General features: G+C 41.2%; 2 pseudogenes; both read left to right on the forward strand.

Moving 5' to 3' along the window:
- Positions 1 to 2,656: 2,656 nt before the first annotated feature.
- LOC127137754 (glutathione synthetase, chloroplastic-like) lies at positions 2,657 to 4,106 on the forward strand (annotated as a pseudogene).
- A 167-nt stretch (positions 4,107 to 4,273) lies between these two features.
- Positions 4,274 to 5,839, forward strand: LOC127137756 (callose synthase 12-like; annotated as a pseudogene).
- Positions 5,840 to 22,824: the final 16,985 nt, after the last annotated feature.

The following is a 22,824-nucleotide window of genomic DNA, read 5'->3' on the forward strand; positions in this document are numbered from 1 at the left end:
AGATAAAAAAAGACAAGATTTTCCTCAACCCTAAGGTTGTTGCTTATATCAAAATATAAAGACAAGATCTTCGTCAACCCTAAGGTTGATGCTTAGATCAAAATATACGGACATGATCATCGTCAACCATAAGGTTGATGATAAGATCAAAATATAAAGACAAGATCATCGTCAACCATAAGGTTGATGCTTAGATCAAAATATAAAGACAAGATCATCGTCAACCCTAAGGTTGGTGCTTAGATCAAAATATAAAGACAAGATCATCGTCAACCCTAAGGTTGATGCTTAGATCAAAATATAAAGACAAGATTGTCGTCAACCCTAAGGTTGCTTCTTAGATCAAAATATAAACACAAGATTGTCGTCAACCCCAAGGTTGATGCTTAAATCAAAATATAATGATAAAACCATCATCAACCCTAAGGTTAATGCTTAGATAAATATATGAAAACAAGATCACCATCAACCCTAAGGTTGATGCTTATATCAAAACATAAAGACAAGATCATCGTCAATCCTAAGGTTGATTCTTAGATTAAAATGTAAAGACAAGATCGTCGTCGACCCTATGGTTGATGCATATCAAAATATAAAGACAAGATCGTCGTCGACCCTAAGGTAGATGCTTAGATCAAAATATAATGGCAAGATCATCGTCAACCTTAAGGTTGATGCTTAGATCAAAACATAAAGACAAGATTATTGTTGACCCCAAGGTTGATGCTTAGATCAAAATATAAAGATAAGATCGTCATCAACCCCAAGGTTGATGCTTAGATCAAAATATAAAGGCATGATTTTCATAAACCCTATGGTTGATGCTTATACGATCAAAACATAAAGACAATATCATCGTCAACCCTAAGGTTGATGCTTAGATCTAAATATAAAGACAAGATCATCGTTAACCCCAAGGTTGATGTTTAGATCAAAGTATAAAGACAAGATCATCGTCAACCCCGATTTTGATGCTTAGATCAAAATATAAAGACAAGATTGTCATCGACCTTAAGGTTGATGCTTAGATGAAAATATAAAAACAATATCATCGTCGACCCTAAGGTTGATGCTTAGATCAAAATATAAAGGCAAGATCGTCGTCAACTCTAAGGTTGATGCTTAGATTAAAATATAAAGGCAAGATCATCGTCAACCCCAAGGTTGATGCTTAGATCAAAATAAAAATACAATATCGTCGTTAACTCTAAGGTTGATGCTTAGATCAGGAGACTTGATGGAGAATAAAAATCAAGGAGGCTCACTAGGTATGACCAATAAGAATACATGCATGGTAAGAACTCACTCAGAGAAATACCACTAGATTAGCTGAAGATCCGACTTGGACTTTCATGAAAGGTCCTAGATCCTAGCTTATGCTATGTATGCATGGTTGGATTGTATGGCGTAATGTTCCATCTCGGTGGATATACTACCCATGAAATGATACATGAATTGTTATGATTAATTCATGTATGTGTGCTAATGGATGATTGGACTTTTAAAAGGCTTGTTTTTTTATTGAAAAGGTTAAGAAAAGCTAGGTTTCGGAATACCAATGTCAATTAATGTTTGATGTGCCAATAAAATTGGACTTTGAGGCACCCGTGATGATTAGATTTTGGTTTTGTCTGTCATACCCCAAAATTCACCATACCTTTCACAAAGTTCTTCTAGGTCACTAACCTTAATCATATGCATATCCTTACATACATTTCATTTCATCTGCATAATCATGGTCAAATACAAGAGGATAGGTATCTTGGATTCCAAACATTGTGCTTACACCTAGTGGAAACTAGGGTTTCTCCGCAACTTGAGGTGGCTCATTCAATCAAACCCTAATTAGAGGTATCTCTTGAAGCTTATGTTATGTGCATCAACTTTGGAGATTCAACTGTGCCTTCTTGGTGAAGCAAAACCCTAGCTTGAGAATCCTCACTTGATAATGTTTCCACAAACCCTAATCATGCCCCATAACCCTTCGCTTGTCCCATCCATGTTCATTTCACCTGGTCATTGTTGACCCTTATTTGGTTCATTCATGGTGGTATATAGGTCTATCAATCCCACATTTAAGTCTCATCACCCAATGTATTGGTCCTTGTTGCATTGGTCTTTGGTCTTTGACTATTGGTTATTCAAGCTCATTGCAAGCCTCAGTCATTTGCAATATCATGATGGGTGGTCCATTACTCTTTGTTATGGTTCTATTTAAAGCTCAAGTTCATTCAAGGTTATACATGTACAAGATCAAGTCAACCATTCATATTCATTCAAATAACAATTTAGAGTCCACTACATTGTCCATTCCATGAGAAAAAAATGCTAAAAATGAACTTTGACCAAATGTTGACTTCGGTCAACATTTGACTTTTTGGTCAACCTTGACCAAAGTCAACTTAACCGTTTTACAATCAAAGTCCCAAATCCTATTCCTAATCTCCCAAAATTCCTACTTGATCTTTGCCATTTGTTATTGATACTTTACATTTTGACTTGATTTTGCAAGCCTTGTACAATAATCCACTTCATGTGTGCATGACCATGTACTACCGAACCATACCAAATTACCATCTTTCTCCCTCTCTCTCTCTCTCGACTCCATCCTCTTTTGTTCTCGCCGCCACACTATTCTTTTTTTTCCATCACCATTAAACTCCCGTCGCTCTATGATTCTCATTGTATCATTCAACAACTCCTTGATAACGTTGTGCATGATGCTCTCGTTTGGGCTTCTCTTCATGGCCTCGTTATGGGTGACAAATCCTCAAAGAAACCAGGAACTACTCTCGGTGTTGGATCGGTGCATACTCCGTTTGCATTATTACCTGTGTCATTACATAAAGCAAATTTAAACAAGCTTATGATTTAGCACATATGTTCAATGAACTTGTTGCTCGTGTTAGTTTGGATGCTAGCTTTTTCTTTCAAGAGTCTCTCGCCAGGACTAAGAAAGCGGACGAATTTATCTCCAGACTGTTAAATATTCATTCCAAGATGATACACGTCAAATAGAGCTCAATACTATTTCATCTTCATTTGCTGGTTTTGGAATTTTTTTTCACTGAGCTTCACAGGTACATGCTCTCCCGTCATGGGAAATTGCTTGGTCTGGATACAGAAGATGTTCCTGTCAATAATGTTATTAGTCAGAATGCAGAGGGAAATTGCGTGATATGTTTGTGGTCCAGGCTGAAGAGTGAAACATGCATGATCAACATTCCCTTTCCGCGGTTATAAAAGAAAAGCAGGGCATTACAATTGCTCGCAAAACGCCGACAAAAGTTGATTAAGAAGGATAAACTTTACCGGATGGAACACTTACTGTTAATGGACTAGCAGTTGCGATCATACACTTCAGGGATGGCTATGTACCAGCTGATTATCCTTAGGAATCAGAATGGAAAGCTAGGTTATGGATGGAACAATCTTCTGCTGTTAAATGCCTTTCAATATCCTGTCATTTTTGTTGGCACCAAGAAGATGCAACAGAAACTTGCAAATCCCGATGTCCTTGAGATGTTCTTTGAAAACAAAGACGATATTGCAAACGCGTGAGCGTTTTGCTGAACCGTGGGGTTCGGATGACTCGGATGTTGTAAAAAGGGGCCAATGTAAATCTCTGCAACATAAAATCAATGATTAACCGACAATTAACCAACTTGTAATAGAAAGTTCTAAAGCAGCCACTAGAACCAGTTCAGAGAATGAGGATGTAATGCAGCAGGCATCTTCTATTCATGAGGATGAAGCCAAGAAGCTTCCATATGTGAATAGAAACAAAACCACCTTGCTACCATAAGCAAGCATCCAACCAAAACCTGCACAAATATTAATAACAGGTTGTCGTCTTTACTAACGGCACCAGCAGTTTGAAACAGAAGCTGAAAATAGAAAAAGCAAAAGGAAAGGACCTAGATATAAGTGACAATCCAATTGAGGATGAAGGAATCAGGCATTTAACCCCATATTTTGCTGGAACATCTGGAACATGCCACCGTGTGACTTCTTTGAAACTAAAGGCTTGTGACTTGTCCCATGATGGAGTTAATCGTCTTCTTGATTCCTTTTCTCCCTTCGATGCACCATGGAAATCTCTTTGAATTGCTGAAAATCACCTTAGAAGCAAGGTAGCAGGAGCTTTGGGAAGATTTTTTAGCACGTCTATTGAAGTACTAGATGTTGCAGGCATTGATTTGTGTTCAGCTGGTCTTCAAGAGCTTCAAAGTACGCTGATAGTAACGGAGAAGTTTAGTTAGTGAAAATTAATATGAGCAAAAACCGTGGTGAGATTGAAACTGCCCATTTGTTTTGTCAAAAACTCTTGTTACAGGCTCCACCACTAGTTGATGTGAATGCAGCGAATAATTCCATGCCTATTGAATCACTGCCCACCAACCTGCCTTACGCCCCAGTTAGACTTGCAGGTGATCCTTGCAGCTAGTCAAAACACAAAGTCCTGCATCAAACCAGGGCATCAAGGCCATCCAACTACAACTTTCATAACGACAGTGTGCCAATAAGACCATTCACGAGCAGCATGACAGTTCATGGCAAACTACACTCGTAGGCCTGTTGCAATGCGATAGACCGCAAGTCAGATCTAACAAGAACCATTGCTAAGGCATACCATAAGCCAAATGGAGCAAGCCTTCCAGTAAACACAATACAACATGAAGCTAGTTGAACCATAATCCAAGTCAAGTTGCATAGTCACTTCACAAACCTAGCAAACATTCCAAACAAGCGCATGCCAAGACCAAACATCAAGTCAGAAATACACAAAACAAAAATCCAAACGCGGGCATCAATACAATAGAAAATCATAGCAATAACAACAAAGCATCCGGTACCATCTTAAATCAGCAGTTCATCATCCAACTTGGAATTTTCACCGCCCTTCCAATGAGCATAGAGAATTCCCTTAAGCATGGGTTCCTTCAAGCTATCTGGGACTTCCTGACAATGCATCTCCAGCTTTCATCAGTTTTCTACACCTTCCCCATGGGCACTCGCAGTCATCTTTTGGCCGGACTATTCTACACGGTGGAGCAAAGTATCGAGCCACTGGCCGTGGTTTTGTTGTGGAGCATAAGTGTTTTGCTGAAATTTATAGACTCTTTTCATGTAGCCATTTCGTGAAAGCAATTGAGTTAGGGCTAATACTTGTAATTTATGCAACACACAGTACTGTAGCATCTGACACATTTGTTTATATAGCCTTGACCATTACTAGTTGGTTCTTAGTCGCAACATGGGTGCTGGAACCGTTTATGGTCAATACTTCTGGCTTTGATTGGTTAAAAAAGAATTTGTTTAGGACTTTGATGACTTTATGAACTGGATCTGGTACCATGGAAGTGTGTTTGCTAAAGCTGAACAGAGCTGGGAAAGGTGGTGGTATGAAGAGCATGATCATCTAAAGGTTACCGGAATTTGGGGAAAGTTTTCGGAAATAATCTCAGACTTCTAGTTCTTCTTTTTCCAGTATGGAATTGTCTACCAGCTTGGCATTTCTGCTGGAAATCATAGTCTTGCTATTTACGCGCTATCATGGATCTACGTTGTTGTCGTATCGGGGATTTATGTTGTGGTAGTGTATGCGCGGAACAAATATTCGGCGAAAGAGCATATCCCTTACTTGCTTGTCCAGTTCCTTGCCATAACCCTTGCAATACTCGTGGTAGTTGCTTTGCTGGAATTCACGGAATTCAATTTTGTGGATATTTTAACTAGCCTGTTGGCATTCCTCCCCACGGGATGGGGCCTGACATTGATAACCCTTGCAATACTCATCACAGTATGCAACCATCAAACAAACGGAAAACCACTATGAAAACTGTAACTGCAGTTTCTAATTCATAACAAAATCCAATCCGACAAACCAACTGGCAACTACGAACCGAAAGAACTTCAAAGCCAACACCGCTAACCTTCAATATAACCCTCTAAGGATCCATAACAGGGGAGATAACAACATAATTTCCCTAACAGAAACAAAATTCCTCTCCCTAACAACCCTCAAGACCTTCCTCCGCCGACGAGATAACTTCCAGCTTCCAAAACATCAACCTACAAACGAACACCAAAACTCCAAACAGAAACTCACAAGAAAACCAACTTTCAACTTCTCTTCACAATTCATAACAGACAAAAATTTCTCAACAAAAAAACCTATCAGTCTCACTCCAACTTCTAGCCGCCATATAACAGAACTTACAACGAACTTCAAAAAGAACGGTATCAAAAATCAGTTGCAAAATTCATCAATCCCTAAGCTTCCCTTAGATGACCTAAACTGCCCCATTCAGTTGCAACCAACTCCAACTTCTATAAAGCCATAACCAGTTCCCAATCATTTTTTCTGTTCTCCATTTTTACTCTCATCTTCATCGCTCCCAACCGTTATTAGAATCTTCACTCTCTCTGAGCTAAATCTCAATCGCACTCCACCGGCGGGAACCTGCTTCGTCATCTCCGACTAGGCTTTCACCGTCATTTTCGCTCTTCATCCTCGATCGGATCGCATTGTTCACTCCGATCCTCCTCTACCTCACAACAACTTCTCAAGAAGAGTATAAACAAGGAGAAGAAGAAGAGATAGAGAAGAACGGGAGACAGAAGTTCAAGTCACCTAGAATTCCGGCGCCGTTTTCATCTCCGATCCGGTTAGTTACCTGAATCGCTCATCTTATCTTCCATTTCTTGATACTAGTGGTTTGATTGAGGTATGAGGAATGTTAACCCTAAGGTTAGGAAGAGAACGAGGCCATGAACGCCATTTAATTTGATTTGATAAAGTTAGGTTTCGTGAAGCACTAGGATCGGTTAGCAACCTAGGCGTAAGGTCAAAAGAAACTGATGAGAGATTCGGAATCAGGAGTTGACGGCAAGGCTACTGATGTATTTAATTTGGATTTTGGGGAGCCGCCACCGCCGGAGGCGATTTCCAGCGCGGCGGCTCATGGTGGTTAGTCTGAGATGAATTCCAGATAACGTTTAGGCATGGCGCGTATTTTTGAATATCTTATTCACACTCACACGCCAATCAGAAGTCTCCACGTGTGGTGGTTGACTATTACCTCAGCTCATGATACGTGGGCTCAATTCTTGGGCCTTAGCAATTCGTGGCTATTATCCTAGATTTCCTTCTACACCCCCCTGTATTGTGGCTGTATTCCCATGGGCCTCTGGCCTTTAGGCCCATGCGTCTGGAATTGCTTCCTGCACCATATTCTAGAATCAAACCCCTGGCCATTTTTTGTGCATATTTTTATTTTTTTGATAATTTCTTGCTTATTCTTTTTTCGTTTTCATAATATTGCTTTATTCTTTTTACCATTTTCATGCTAATTTTTTTGTCATTATGCTTAGAAGTAATAAGAGATGATTAATTCTCATTGTGTACATGATTTAGGATTAACATGTATAGATTTTAATTACTTTGTTAATTCACCTTTTAACCAAATTAAAAAGATAGTTCCATATTAATTTTGGTTTGTATTGATCCATAATTTTTTGTGGTTTTAATTCAATTAATATGATATGTTTAGAATTTCATTTGATTTTCCATGTTAATTTTTATATACACGATTAATCTCATTATGACTTGGTTACATTTTGTTTGTGGTTAATGGATAAATTGAAAATTCCATTTCAATTTAATTTGGTATATGTTTGGTCATAATGATCACTATATCACATCATTCTATCATCATACCACCTCATTCACTTGAATTAGCATTTTAATTCCATTTTATTAATGCATACTAACCACTTGTTATTTTCTTGTGGTGACATGTGAATGAGAGATCCAAACATCCTCCATGTTATTCCTTTTATTTTATTCAATAATTTATAAAGTGTAGTTTTCTTTTCATGTCTTTGTTTTGTATTGTGTGGGTTCCCCCCCCCCCCCCCCCCCCCCCCCATTGTGGGTTAAATGTCCCTCCTCCCTTAGTCATGTAATAACTTAACTTTATTGCTTTTTAGTTAGTTCACCATACATGTTAACAACCAAGATAAAATACAAAACGATAAACAAAACATTTCAAAAGAAACAAAAGGTACTTGATTCAACGTCAAGTTGTTTTCCAAATAAAATTCACACCATTGCAACGTAAATGCTTGATCCAACGTCAAGCATTCTCCACCCATTCCATGATCTATTCACACCTCTCCTCCATCCACTCCAAGATCCATTCATTCTATCATCTCTTCTCAATTCTCTTCTCAACTTTATTCTATCTCTCTCCTTCATTCTTCACTCACTATTTTCATAATAAATTCAAACACTTGATTCAACGTCAAGTTTCTTTTTCAAAACATTTTCATAACAAAATGGGAATGCAAATGGGGTGTACGTGTTTGTACACAACATTCAAGTAATTGGGTTGTCGGTCGTACCTAGCCTGAGGACCCGACACTTGACTTTCCCCCCTAAAACATCTAATGATTCAAACAAGTTAGATCTAGGCGCTCTGAGGAAGAAAAAGAATAGTTAGGGATCCATTGTCCTCTCGATTCCCAAGTACTTTGATTGTTGACTGTACTTAGTCAAGGGTTAGAGACTTGTCTCCCTCTAAGTTCCAACGATTAAACTTGGCAAATTCTTTTCATAATTCAAATCTCTTTTGGACGAAAAAGAGTGGTTAGGATAACTTATCCTCTCAACTCCCGAGTTATTGGACCGTTGATTGTATCTAGCCAAGGGTCTAATGCTTGTCTCCATGCATAAAATCGACCCCAACAAATCAAATCATCTTTTGCCTTAGTATACTCTCTTCAAAACCTTTCAATAAGGACGTGTTACTTCCGTTCTACCGTGAACGAAGCTTAAGCCTCCATGTGTGAGCAAGTAATGTTTAACTGCTAGAGTGCGAACCAAGCGTCTCCAATTTACCGCAAACAAGCAAATACTTTCCGCTCCCATGACAGAGTATACAAGCAAGTGGACAGTAGCGCGCGAACGTCAATACTGTTCAGTAAAAACAACCAAACAAATACGCCATTTTTGAGCTGAACTACGAAGCTCTGACTTCCCTATTGCAAGTATGGGGATACGTAGGCACAAGGGACCAAATCCTTGGCGAGCACACTAAATTAAAAATTGTTTTCTCTCTCATCTCATCTCTCATCTCATTCCCAATAGCAAGCAACTTATAGATAAATAAACATCCATACGCATTTGATACGAGAAAGTGGTTCCCATGGAGTACCATGGATGTGAGGGGTGCTAATACCTTCCCCTTGCATAACCGACTTCCGAATTCGCTCTTGGTTACGAGATTGTTTCTCTCATTTGGGGTTTTATCGCTATTTTCCCTTTCCTTTGGAATAAATAAAATCCGGTGGCGACTCTGTATTTTTTGCGGCGCTTGAGCTGGCGACTCTGCTGGGGACAATATGGAGTTCCCATAAGCAAGTCAAGCCTCGCTTGCATGTATCCTTTTCCTTGGATGTTTATCTTTATTACTACTTGCTTTATTTATCCATTCCTATTATATATTCTTGTTATATATTATCCTGCTTTGATCTTGTGGGATAGGTAGTATAGAGCGAGAAGCCCAATACACAGGCTTAGAGAGTTCACCTATGATAGGAGGGCTATTCATATTGACCTGTCGGACGTAGTTGTCTTGAAGGGCTAGTCACATTCCCGTTGACGACCATTCTTCTGAAGAAGGTCCATGACTCCGAGGACCTTTAGACAATCCTTGGCTTTTGAGGTTGAAGGAAACGTCACTTAGAGGAGGTCACCCCGAAAGTGTTGTCGGGCCACAAGTATTTTGTGTCGACGATGACACTTTCGCCTCATGACCCGTGAATCTAAGCATCTTCCAAAGTCTTAGTACTCACCTCGTGAGGGTACATGGGTTTCTTGCAGGGAAACTTAACCTCCAACACACCTTGAATCTACAATGATACTATCCTCTTGTAGCATATGCATTCATAACATATTGCATTTGCATACATACAATGGGCCTTATTCTCGGAGAACCCTAAAGGTTTGTGATTGTGTAGTGAACATTCCAAGATGGGCTCAGAAATAAGGAATACCCTTCCACTCAAGTTTAAGCTTCCTAGACTGGACACCCTGATAACTCTCCGTAACAAGGTTACTCCTTGCAAGAAGAACAACTTCATCTGCAGATATGGGCGGATCCTCGATCTCATTACTACACCGATAGAAGTCTCAGCTCTGGTGGCCTTATCTTAGTACTACGATCCACCTCTCAGATGTTTCACGTTCCAAGACTTCCATCTAGCTCCGACTATTGAAGAGTATGAGAGACTCCTAGGTTGGTATGTGAAGGACCATCCTTCCTTCATTAAGTTGGGCGAACCATTGGTGCCTGAATCGGTCGCCGAAGCACTCCACCTGCCTATTGAAGAGGTTTCCCTTGGTCTGAGACCTAGGGGGTTTGCTAGAAAATTCTTGGAATAAAAAGCATGGGCCTTGGAGAAAGAGGGGAAATGGCTTCCTTTCAGTGTCATCCTTGCTCTACTGATTTATCGAGTCGTCATGTTCCTAAATGACGACGACTACATAAACCACTCCATCATCAGTGTGTTCGTGCCTGGGAATCCGGTCCATGCCTTGGTGTCTGATGTGTACTACTGCTTGCACACTAGGCATGAGAAGAGAAAGGGTGTCGTGTTGAGTTGTGTTTCACTGTTGTATACTTGGATCATATCTCATATGCCTCAGAAGGGGCCTTGGGTGGACTTCCTGAAAGATTTGAGATGGTCCCAGAAGTTTGCTTCTCTCACCGCCGAAGCTTTGGTTTGGTACCTTCCTGTCTCCAACGTAGAGCAAGTTATCATGAACTATGGAGACTTCCCGAATTTGCCACTCATGGGTCCACGAGGTTGCATCAACTACATCCTTCGTTGGCCCTGAGACAATTGGGATGCCCAATGGAGAATGAACCAAGAGTTGAACTACTGAAGGACTTCATCTTGCCTGATGGAGGAACAGAGAACCCAACTTTGTTGCAAAGGGTTAAGAGAGCTTGGACCCAGATTCATAGAAATAGGACTTACAACTACCGGTTACTGGGTAGAAGGCCACAAAATCCGCTGGGGAAAGGATGAACAATTACTGGTTACTGAGCAATTGAACAACTGAACCACAGGGAACTGCAGGGGATAACAAGAAAGGAATCAATCTAGGAACAAACTAGAAAGACACAATCAAACAAGACTCAACCCGATGAGGATATAACTCAGGGGAGTAATTCCATCCCAATACACAACTAGGGAGGAAACTAAAACAATAATCATCCACGAGGACATAACTCAGTGGGAAAGAAAGAAGAAAAGATAGACACTTTCTGCCTATGGGGCTGACTCTATATGGAGAGATCGGACACAAACATCTGCTTAGGGAATACCATTTCACCAATAACATGAGATAACAAGCAAAGATATATGGCAAAGAATGCATCATGAATATCTTAATGCTATGATTATGCATGTATATGCATGATTTGTGTATACTTAATGCTGACAAACAGACATATCTAACACAAACAAGTCCAAGAATCACAAACAGACACTCCGCAAACGTCTCGAAAAGAAGGGCAAAGCCTACTGGAGAACTCAGCTTGGGAATAACCCGAGAAGGATGAAAATAAATCATCGGGGATATTAAACCCTATCCCAAAGCTACACTCGCCAAGGATACAAAGAAGATGTATTCAGGAGCAGTGAAAGAAGATAATCAAACAGAGAACTCAACTCTGATCGGGATTATCTCTGGAATAAGAGTAAACAAGGGAAGACTTTAACCATAGATGGGGATAGGCAAAGTCGAAGCTTCCAACTGCAGGAGATAACACTCTGCATATGAGAAGTCTTCCAGGAGCAAACAATCCTGACATAAGGAAGATGCAGAAAACCTGTCGGGGAGTTTCCATCAACTCTCTTGGGGACAGGTGGTTTAATAACAATAAGATCTGCTGGAGAAGAAACTCTATTGGGGAAGCTTATTAAGGAATGATGTGAAACTCCGTGGGGAACAACCACCAATCAGATGTACATCAACCAAAACACTCCCTTTTATCTGCCGGAGAGGAAACTTTACAAAGGGGAATAATAGCATTTTGCTCCATTGGGGAAGGAAATAAACATTTTCACCACCAACTCTTAATGCTAGAAGAAATCTTCATACTCGGAGGAGATACAAACATCAAACTCTGATCTGGCAACCCTACTGGGGACAAGCTGTAAATGCTCTTGAGGAAACTACCCTTGCTGGAGAAATTGGAAATGAATCCTTCATCAACAAGTGACATACCAGGGATACCTCTTTTCAAAATAAATGAAATGGGAAGTAAGCCCTTCATCAATTGCACTAGGCAACTTCCCGCTGAGGAGACAATTATCTGGAAAGGTAGCTCTGCAGGGAACACATGCTTACTCCGTTGGAGATTCTTACTCATGCTGGGGAAAGACAACCTTCCTCGTGAGTAGATAGTCAGGATAATGAGACAAGGAATATTCTCAACTTAAAGCATATCAACTTTTATCAATCTATAAGGGATTTTAGGTCAGTCCACACAAGGGATGACAACCATACAAATGATAAAACACAAATGCTAGTGCCTGATATAGAGGGATACAATCCTCTAAAATATCGAGGCAAAAATTTGGAAAAGAAAGGATCATTCACAAATCAACCATATACCAATCATGGATTGCTAAAACTTCGTGGTAGAAACAAGTATGTATACACAAACATACTATCGAGAATGTATTGGATGAACATCCAAAAATCCTACTAGGGGAAAACAATCCATAAGATAAATCAATCCACTGCCATCAAGGAGAACTTCTCATACCAGACTCTCTAGGAAGATGATGATGTATTATTCTTTTTGCGCTCGGTTGAGGAGACAACTTGAAAGCTGATGAAGAGGATATAAGGAGCAAGAACGCCAAAATATGAACAAATGTCTTACCCTTTGGTGATCATATTATCCTTGGGAAAGCATTAAGGACATTCCACTTATCCTTTTCGTCATTGTGAATGTTCACTTTGTTTAAAACAGTTTATTCATGAAAACTTTATTTGTTTAAAACACTGATATTTATCAATTAAAACATGCAAACATTTGTTAAACAGAAACAAATAAGAGTGCAAATAATTGGATAAAGGCTCAAATTTATTTAAGAGAATGGTAGTCCGCAAATGGAGAGACTCCATGGATATTTACAAATTTGAAATTGGTGATATACATGGAAAATGGCTACATTGAACATAATGACCTTTTCTCCACCAACTCTAAATCCACTGTATTCGAAACTTCAGTTATGATGACTAAGCGAGAATCTTTGACAAATGACAGTTGTAGAACAAAGTCTTGTCAGGATGCAGTTACTCGCCAAATCCCTAATTTTTGCCTAGATTTCCCCAGGGTGAGGTACTCAATCTAGCGGGATATATATTCATTTTTTATGTCTCTAACTTTTGCCTGGATCGCCCTTTCGGGTTTTCAATCCACCGAGACGCTCATTTTTGCCTAAGCCGCCCTTTCGGGTTTTCAACTTAGCGAGCTATTTTGTTTTTATTTTTTAGGCGAAGTATTTCTTGACTGCATCTGAATTCATAGGACGAGTGAAATCCTCCCCATCCATAGTTGTGAGCAACAAAGCACCGCCTGAAAAGGCTCTCTTAACAACGTATGGACCTTCATAGTTTAGAGTCCACTTGCCCCTGGAATCGGGCGCGAAAGACAAGACTTTCTTGAGCACGAGGTCACCTTCTCAGAACACACGAGGCTTAACCTTCTTATCAAAGGCTTTCTTCATCCTTTGTTGATATAACTGACCATGGCACATGGTAGTTAATCTCTTTTCTTCAATCAAATTCAGTTGGTCATAACGACTCTGAACCCATTTAGCCTCAGTCAACTTGGCTTCCATCAAGACTCTCATTGATGGGATCTCCACCTCTACTGGGAGCACAACCTCCATGCCATATACAAGGGAGAAAGGGGTTGCCCATGTGGAGGTGCGAACAGACGTACGATATCCATGCAAAGCAAATGGCAGCATCTCATGCCAATCTTTGTATGTAACAACCATCTTCTGGATAATCTTCTTGATGTTCTTATTAGCAGCTTCAATAGCCCCATTTATCTTGGGTATATAAGGAGAAGAATTATGATGCGCAACCTTGAACTCACTACACAGCTCTTTCATCAGCTTGTTGTTCAAGTTAGATCCATTATCAGTAATGATCTTGTCTGGCACACCATAACAGCATATGAGTTAATTCTTGATAAACTTCACAACTACCTGCCTAGTCACGTTTGCATACGATGCCGCTTCAACCCACTTGGTGAAGTAGTCAATAGCTACGAGAATAAATCTGCGACCATTGGACGCTTTCGGCTCTATCATACCAATCATGTCAATTCCCCACATGGAGAAAGGCCATGGTGATGAAATCACATTCAGAAGTGTTGGGGGAACATGAATCTTATCCGCATAAATATGACACTTGTGGCATTTCTTCACATATTTTGCAGCAGTTAGACTCCATTGTCAGCCAATAGTAGCCTGCTCTCAACATCTTCCTTGCCTTGGCATGTCCATTGGAATGAGTACCAAATGAACCCCCATGGACTTCAGTCATCAACAGGTCTGCTTCGTGTCTATCCACGCATCTGAGGAGAACCATGTCAAAATTCCTTTTATAAAGCACATTGCCATTGAGGTAGAAACTACCAAATAGTCTCCTCAGAGTCTTCTTGTCCTTAACAGATGCCCCAGAAGGGTAAATCTGACTCTAAAGAAAACATTTAATGTCATAGTACCATGACTTATCATCTTTTACTTATTCAACTGCAAATACATGAGCTGGTATGTCCAAGCGCATCACAGTGATATTGGGGACTTTATTCCAGAGTCTCACTACAATCATAGAAGCAAGCGTAGCAAGAGCATCTGTCATCCGATTCTCATCTCGAGGGATATGATGGAAGTCAACCTTAGTAAAGAAAGTTGAAATCCTCCTCGCGTAATCTCTATATGGGATGAGGCCAGGCTGATTCGTCTCCCATTCACCCTTAATCTAATTAACAACAAGGGTCGAATCACCATAAACATCAAGATGCTTGATCCGAAGATCAATACACTCTTCCAAACCCATAATATAGGCCTCATACTCCGCCATATTATTCGTGCATTTGAAAGTTAGCCTTGCTGTAAAAGGAAAATGTGTGCCCTGAGGAGTAATAATCACTGCCCCAATACCATTTCCATATTGATTTACAGCGCCATCAAACACCATGCTCCATCGGGAACTAGGCTCTGGCCCTTCATCGAGCGTAGGCTCATCGCAATCTTTCATTTTCAAATACAGAATCTCCTCATCTGGGAAGTCGTACTGAACTGACTGATAATCCTTGATTGGTTGATGTGCCAAGTGGTCAGCCAAGATACTACCTTTAATAGCCTTCTGAGCTCGATACTCAATATCATACTCAGACAACAGCATCTGCCAACGGGCAATCCTCAATTTTAAAGCATGCTTCTCAAAGATATACTTGATTGGATCCATTTTGGATATCAACCAAGTCGTATGATTCAACATATACTGGCGTAAGCGCTTAGCAGCCCAAGCCAAAGCACAACATGTTTTCTCGAGCATTGAGTATCAAGACTCACAATCAGTGAACTTCTTACTCAGATAGTAGATAGCATATTCTTTCTTCCCTGTTTCATCTTGATGACCAAGGACACAACCCATAGAGTCTTCAAGAACAGTCAGATACATAATCAAGGGTCTCCCTTCCACAGGCGGAGACAGAATCGGAGGCTCGGACAAATACTCTTTGATACTGTCAAAGGCTTTTTGGCAATCCTCGGTCCAATCATGACGCTGATCTTTCCGGAGGAGCTTGAATATCGGCACACATGTGGCAGTCATGTGGGATATAAATCGGGAAATATAATTCAAGCGGCCAAGAAAACCTCGGACTTGCTTCTCAGTTTTGGGCGCATGCATCTCTTGTATTGCTTTGACCTTGGCAGGATCAACTTCAATACCTCTCTCGTTGACAATAAAGCCTAATAACTTGCCGGAACGGACTCCAAGTGTACACTTGTTAGGATTCAGACGAAGCTTATACTTCCTCAAACGCTGAAAAAGCTTCAACAAGTGCTTAACATGTTCAACTTCCGTTCTTGACTTTGCAATCATATCATCAACATATACCTCGATTTCCTTATGCATCATATCATGAAACAAGGTAGTCATAACTTGTTGATACGTGGCTCCAACGTTCTTCAAACCGAAGGGCATCACTCGATAACAGAATGTTCCCTAAGGTGTGATGAATGTTGTCTTCTCCATATCCTCGGGTGCCATTTTGATCTGATTATATCCAGAAAATCCGTCCATGAATAAGAAGACATTGAATTTAGCTGTATTATCTACCAACATATCAATATGTGGTAGAGGAAAATCATCTTTTGGACTAGCTTTATTCAAGTCTCTATAGTCCACACACATTCGGACTTTTCCATCTTTCTTAGGCACGGGCACAATATTGGCCACCCATTGAGGATATGTAGAAGTCACTAGAAACCCTGCATCAATTTGCTTTTAAACTTCTTCTTTAATCTTCACTGCCATATCAGGATGAGTTCTTCTGAGCTTCTGCTTCACAGGCACACACTCAAGCTTCAAAGGCAGGAAATGTTGCACGATATCAGTATCTAGACCAGGCATGTCTTCATATGACCAGGCAAAGACGTCGACGTATTCTCGTAGCAACTCAATCAACCCCTTCTTTACAAATTCTTCCAGGAGTGCCCCAATCTTCACCTCACGAACACAATCTTCAGACCCCAAGTTGTCTGTTTCCAGATTCTCAAGATGTGGCTGAATGATCTTCTCTTCGTGCTCAAGTAGATGGGTAATCTCGTTAGGAATCTCTTCAACATCATCTTCTTCGGCCTCAAATACAGGGAACTCAAAGTTGGGAGATGGTGTTGGATCATTATGTTCAATGGGTTTGATCAACCTACATAATGATTTTGGATATAAAGAGATTTTAGAATTCAAGCAAGGCAAATCATTATGCAGATGAAAAGATTGATTTTATTCTATTTTTAGGGTTTTATGTGATCACCAGTTTCATGCAAAAAAGCAAAAAGTGAAAAATAATTGGAAAAACAAATATTTAACATGAATTTATTGAATGAAATATCATTGTATTTATGAGCCAACAATGTCATCACTCCTCCTTTTGGCATGGGAGAAAGGTTTTTAAACAAACAACAAACATTACGTTGACTTATGAACAACTATTGGAACATCAACAGCGACCCAGTTATTGCAGACCCCTCCGGGGATGACAAAGTTGCCAGAATCCTCCTCTGCATCCTCTTCCATAATAGCAGCATCTTCCTCGTCTTAGACGGTGTGGACGAAACCACCACTCTGAAACAACCCATGCTTGTTGAAAGTGCCCGAAGAATACCCTATGCCATCCCGAGATTTATTGTCTTCCATCTTGATTATTTGTCCTAAACCAGTAGTTGTGCCATGCTCATTGGCCAACTTAGCATCATTGTAGGACGCAAATGAAGAAGTTCCTTTCTTAGAAGGCTCGGCAATAGATAAAGCTTGGAACGACGTCCCAACTTCATCCTCAGCGTCTATATAAGAAAAGGAAGACAGATGGCTAACCAAGAGAGCCTTCTCTCCCCCTACCACCACTAGCTTTTTGTTCTTGACAAATTTCAATTTTTGGTGTAGGGTGGATGTCATGGCGTCTGCCTCGTGAATCCATGGTCTGCCCAACAGACAGCTATATGATGGGTGGATATCCATGACCTGAAAAGTGATATGGAAATCACTTGGTCCAATCTTGACTGGGAGTTCAACCTCACCAATCACCGGTTTGCGGGATCCATCAAAAGCTTTTACTACCACTCCACTCTGCCTCATGGGAGGCCCCTGGTATGACAATCTAGCCAGAATGGATTTTGGCAACACATTCAGTGATGATCTAGTGTCTATCAGCACATTAGACATGGCATCATCCTTGCAGCTCATAGATATGTGAAACGCCAAATTATGGTCTCTTCCCTCCTCAGGGAGATCAGCATCACAAAAACTCAGATTGTTACAAGCGGTAATGTTTGCAACAATACTATCGAATTGTTCTATTGTGACGTCATGATCTACATATGCCACATCCAACACCTTCTGCAGAGCTTCACGGTGTGGTTCTGAGTTCATTAGCAAAGATAGCATAGAGATCTTTGATGGCGTTTGTAGAAGTTGATCTATAACATTGTATTCACTCCTCTTGATGAGCCTCAGCATCTCATCACAGTCCTCTTTCATTGTACCATTCTGGCCAACAGAGACAGGAGTTGTTACAGCGGTGGCAGGTTTATTAGCAACAAGTGCCGGATTCGGAGCAACATCAGAATTTCCAACTGGACAAACAACGCAATCAGCAATATCATCCCTTCTGGTGTCAGCCTGGGGTTTCGGCGGAGTCGAGAAAACGCGACCACTACGGATAAGGCCGCTGACATCAACGATATTAACAATAGAGGTAGAGGGCAGGGGCACCTCCTTCCCATCTTCCAATGCCCCAACATTGTAATGATAGGGGACATCCTTATCAGAAGAATATGGCATAGGGCCAGCTGGTTTAATTATGAGAGAGGGAGAAGCCTTCTGTTTGCTGCCATCATATCGGACGATAATAGGCTCTGGGATCCTGAACACTGGTGATATCACATTAACTTCATCATCCCCATCGCGATTCTGAAGTATTTCAATTACACCTTCATCCATCATTTCTTGGATGTCTTTTCGAACTTGATGACACCCCCTCTGATTGACAGTGCAAACACAACATCTGTCATGGCCATGCTCATAATGACTGTATTCACACAACAGTCTGTGCATCTCAACCAGTGATTGTCGGATATGCCTGACATATTAGACCTTATATTTACCAGGGCAAGCCTGGACCATGTTGACAGCAGATTTCCCATGCTCGGGCAATGGGTTCTTCTTGACGTTAGGACCTAAGTCCTCAAAACATAAGATACCGCTCCTCACAAGGTCTTGAACCTTGGTCTTCAGCGGGTAGCAATTCTCCACATCATGTCCGGGGGCACCAGAATGATAAACACAATGTAGCTCGGGCTTATACCACCACTGAGGGTTGGTAGGTATAGCCGATGGGTCACGTGGAGTGATCAGTTTCTTCTCTATCAAAGAGGGATATAGCTCTGCGTTGGCCATGGGAATAGGATCAAAAGTGACCCTTTTCCTCTCATAGCTTGTACTGGTCTGATTATTGTTTCGAGGCTGGTAGGCCTGCTGTTGAGGACGATGCTGTTGTTGTTGATATTGTTGGTGTTGCTGGTTATTATTATGCTGATAGTGCTGGTTTTCTCTAAAAACAAGTGCTATGTGAGCCACCTGATGCTGATTATCGGCGGGACGCACGATCTTCCTCCTCATAGAGGGTCTTCTGGATTTGACATGGGAGGTCACAACATGTGCCTCACCATCTTTCTTCTTTCCAAATGCCTCATATCGTTTGGAAGAAGAGCCTTCTTCTCTAGTTAGGCGCCCTTCCTTGACTCTTTCCTCCAGACGCATCCCCATATTCACCATCTCGGTGAAGTCAGAAGGAGCGCTGGCAATCATTCGCTCATAATAAAATGAGCTCAAGGTCTTCAGGAAGATCTTGGTCATCTCCTTTTCTTCCAGCGGAGGCACAATCTGTGTGGCTAGTTCTCGCCACCTCTGGGCGTACTCCTTAAAAGTTTCCTTGTCCTTCTGGGACATGGCTCTCAATTGATCCCTATCGGGAGCCATATTCATGTTATATTTGTATTGCTTGACGAAAGCTTCGCCAAGGTCATTGAAGGATCGGATGTTCGCGCTGTCCAAACCCATGTACCATCTTAGGGCGGCACCGGACAAGCTGTCCTGGAAATAATGAATGAGGAGCTGATCATTGTCGGTATGAGTCGACATTTTCCTCGCATACATAACCAAGTGGCTAAGCGGGCAAGTGTTTCCCTTGTACTTTTCAAAGTCAGGTACCTTGAACTTTACAGGGATCTTGACATTAGGAACCAGGCAGAGTTCAGCAGCAGACTTGCCAAAGAGGTCCTTCCCTCTGAGAGTTTTGAGTTCCTTGCGGAGCTCAAGAAACTGATCGTTCATAGCATCCATCTTTTCATACACGTTTGGGCCCTCAGACGGCTCAGAATGGTAGATGGTGTCGTCTACTCTTGGCATAGTATGCACGACCGGAGGTGGAACGGCGAGGACCAGGCTAGATGCCGGCAGAGAAGCAAACGTTGGGGCGAGACCCTCAGGAGCAAAATTTGCGGGCATCCCCCAGGGAAACTCGGCTGGCATAGCAATAGGCGCGAAGTGGGCACTGGCAGCAGGCACTGTCGAAGAGGAAATCTCAAAGATGATTGTCCTCTGGGGAGGAGTTGAAGGCGTTGGAGATGATTGGCTTTGAGCGGCCATGAAAGACTCCATCAGGGCAGTCAATCTGGCCACTTCCTCCTTCAGCTCTCCGTTCTCTTGCTCTAAGTGATCCATCAGTCTTGAAGTGTTGGCGCTGGTGTAATACCGGTGAGTCAGCTTGTCTTCAAAATAAATGAAGAACACAGGGTTAGACCATTGAACAAGAAGCCTGGAGCAAAACCTGCTTATGCACATGATGCATGCAATTCTTATGCATATGATTTGTTTTATTTATCAGAGGAAATTTAGAGTCCTATTTGCAAATATTGAAAATATTAATTATTTAGACATATATGGAAATATCATATCAATAATATCTGGAAAAATTTTACACCAAAGAAGTACAGTCTTGGTAACCAAATAACAATACAAGAGAGAAGGAAAATGAACATCCTATGGAACCCTAGAAACAATCGTCTAAAGCTCTGGAGACCGGAAGGTAAGCTGCACGAAGCCTCTTCACCTCTCTCTCGTAGGCTGCTTCCATATCTACCTTCTCTTTGGCGAGTCGATCGTACTTCCTCTTCCAGAACTTGGAAGACTGAGGAAGAAGAGAAGTCACCACATCATTAGGCTCATCAATAACCTGATGCTCAAGAAACTCTATCAAAGCATCCTTATCTCGAAGCTACTGAAGTAGCTCCTCTCGTTCACGGATCCAAGCATGTGAACGGTCTTCGTCTCTCAACTCCTCTACTCCTTGGTCAGGGAGGGTTGAAGGCCCAACTATAATCAAAGGTGTAGGTCTCAGATACTCGTAGGGAATAAGGTACTTGGAAGCTCTCCTCCTCACCCACGAGGTATAGGGTTCCAAAGCAATATAGTTCTTCGGACCAAGCTCTTTCCTTCCATTCCTATGGATCTTGCGCCAAGCGTAAACCATCCTGCCCTTCAAGCCTTGGGGATCTTTACCCTCCTGAAAGAACACACCCTCTAACAAAATGTTATTAGGTTTATCCTTTAGGGGGAACCCAAGCTGACGACGTGCCAAAATAGGGTTGTAGTTAATCCCACCACATGTACCAAGAAGAGGCACATTGGAGAATTCACCACAAGAGTCTATAGTCTGCATACCATCATACACGCGGTTGTACCAAAAGATATCGTCATTAGTGAGAGACATAAGTCTCGTGGACCACCGTAGACATCCTTTGTTCTCCTTGAAGGCGACCGTCTGCGACAAGTGTGAAATAAACCACTTGTACAACAGAGGCAAACAACACACAATGGTACCACCACCCTTTGCATTCCTCATGTGCAAAGAGAAATAAGTGTCACCCAACAGAGTCGGAACGGGATTAAGAGTAGAGAAAATCCTAATAGCGTTCACATCCACAAAATTGTCGATGTTGGGGAATAACACTAGCCCATAAATGAGAAGTACAAATATGGCCTCAAAAGCATCCTCACTCATGGCCTTCCCATACAAAGTAGCTTGAGCGATGAGGAACTCAGAAGGGAGACCTTGAATTCCGCCTTTGGTAGTCATATGAGCACCAACCAGAGATTCATCTATATGCAACATATCAGCAATCTCTTAAGAAGTAGGAACCCTTTCTAAACCACTGAACGACAACTGATCTAGGATAGGTATACCCACAAGATAGGCATACTCCTTAAGCGTGGGCAAAAGCTGGAAATCCGGGAATGTGAAGCAACGGTACAAGGGATCACAGAACTGCACCAATACACTCATCAGACCTTCATCCACCTGAGTAGCAAGAATAGATAGAAGCTTCCCATGTCGAGCCTTGAACTCCAAGGGATCTAATACATAGGATTTCAAATTCCTTAGCTCTTTCAAGCCGGGTTGTCTGAAACTGTACTTCTTTGTATTCCTTCTTTGTCTATCCATGTATGAAAATTTGCAAATAGACCTCTTAAGTTCCTTGAAAATTGTCTCATTATTGATGATATGGATGCAAATGGGTGCATGAATGTATGGATGCAACAATCACACTCAAGGATTAAGCAAAGCACACCACACAAAGGTCATGGGATGGATCAAGTCATCCTTAATATCAATCATCCATTTTGGTGGATTATGGTTTACACCTTATCAACACCCAAGTTCCATTGATATTAAGGATATACAAGAATGGATCGACCATGAATCAAGGGTTTGTTGCAAGTCACGAGCATGGAGCCTCGGTTAAGAACCACCCAAAGGGAGTGTACTAGGGTTTAAACCTGCCAAACATGTTCTACAAGATGTTCTCATAGTCATTGTCGTACCCCAAATTTTGACCACCTTTTCATTTTTATTTTTTTTTCATCCGACA

This window comes from Lathyrus oleraceus, chromosome 4, assembly GCF_024323335.1.
Source record: "Lathyrus oleraceus cultivar Zhongwan6 chromosome 4, CAAS_Psat_ZW6_1.0, whole genome shotgun sequence".
Taxonomy (NCBI): Eukaryota; Viridiplantae; Streptophyta; class Magnoliopsida; order Fabales; family Fabaceae; genus Lathyrus; species Lathyrus oleraceus.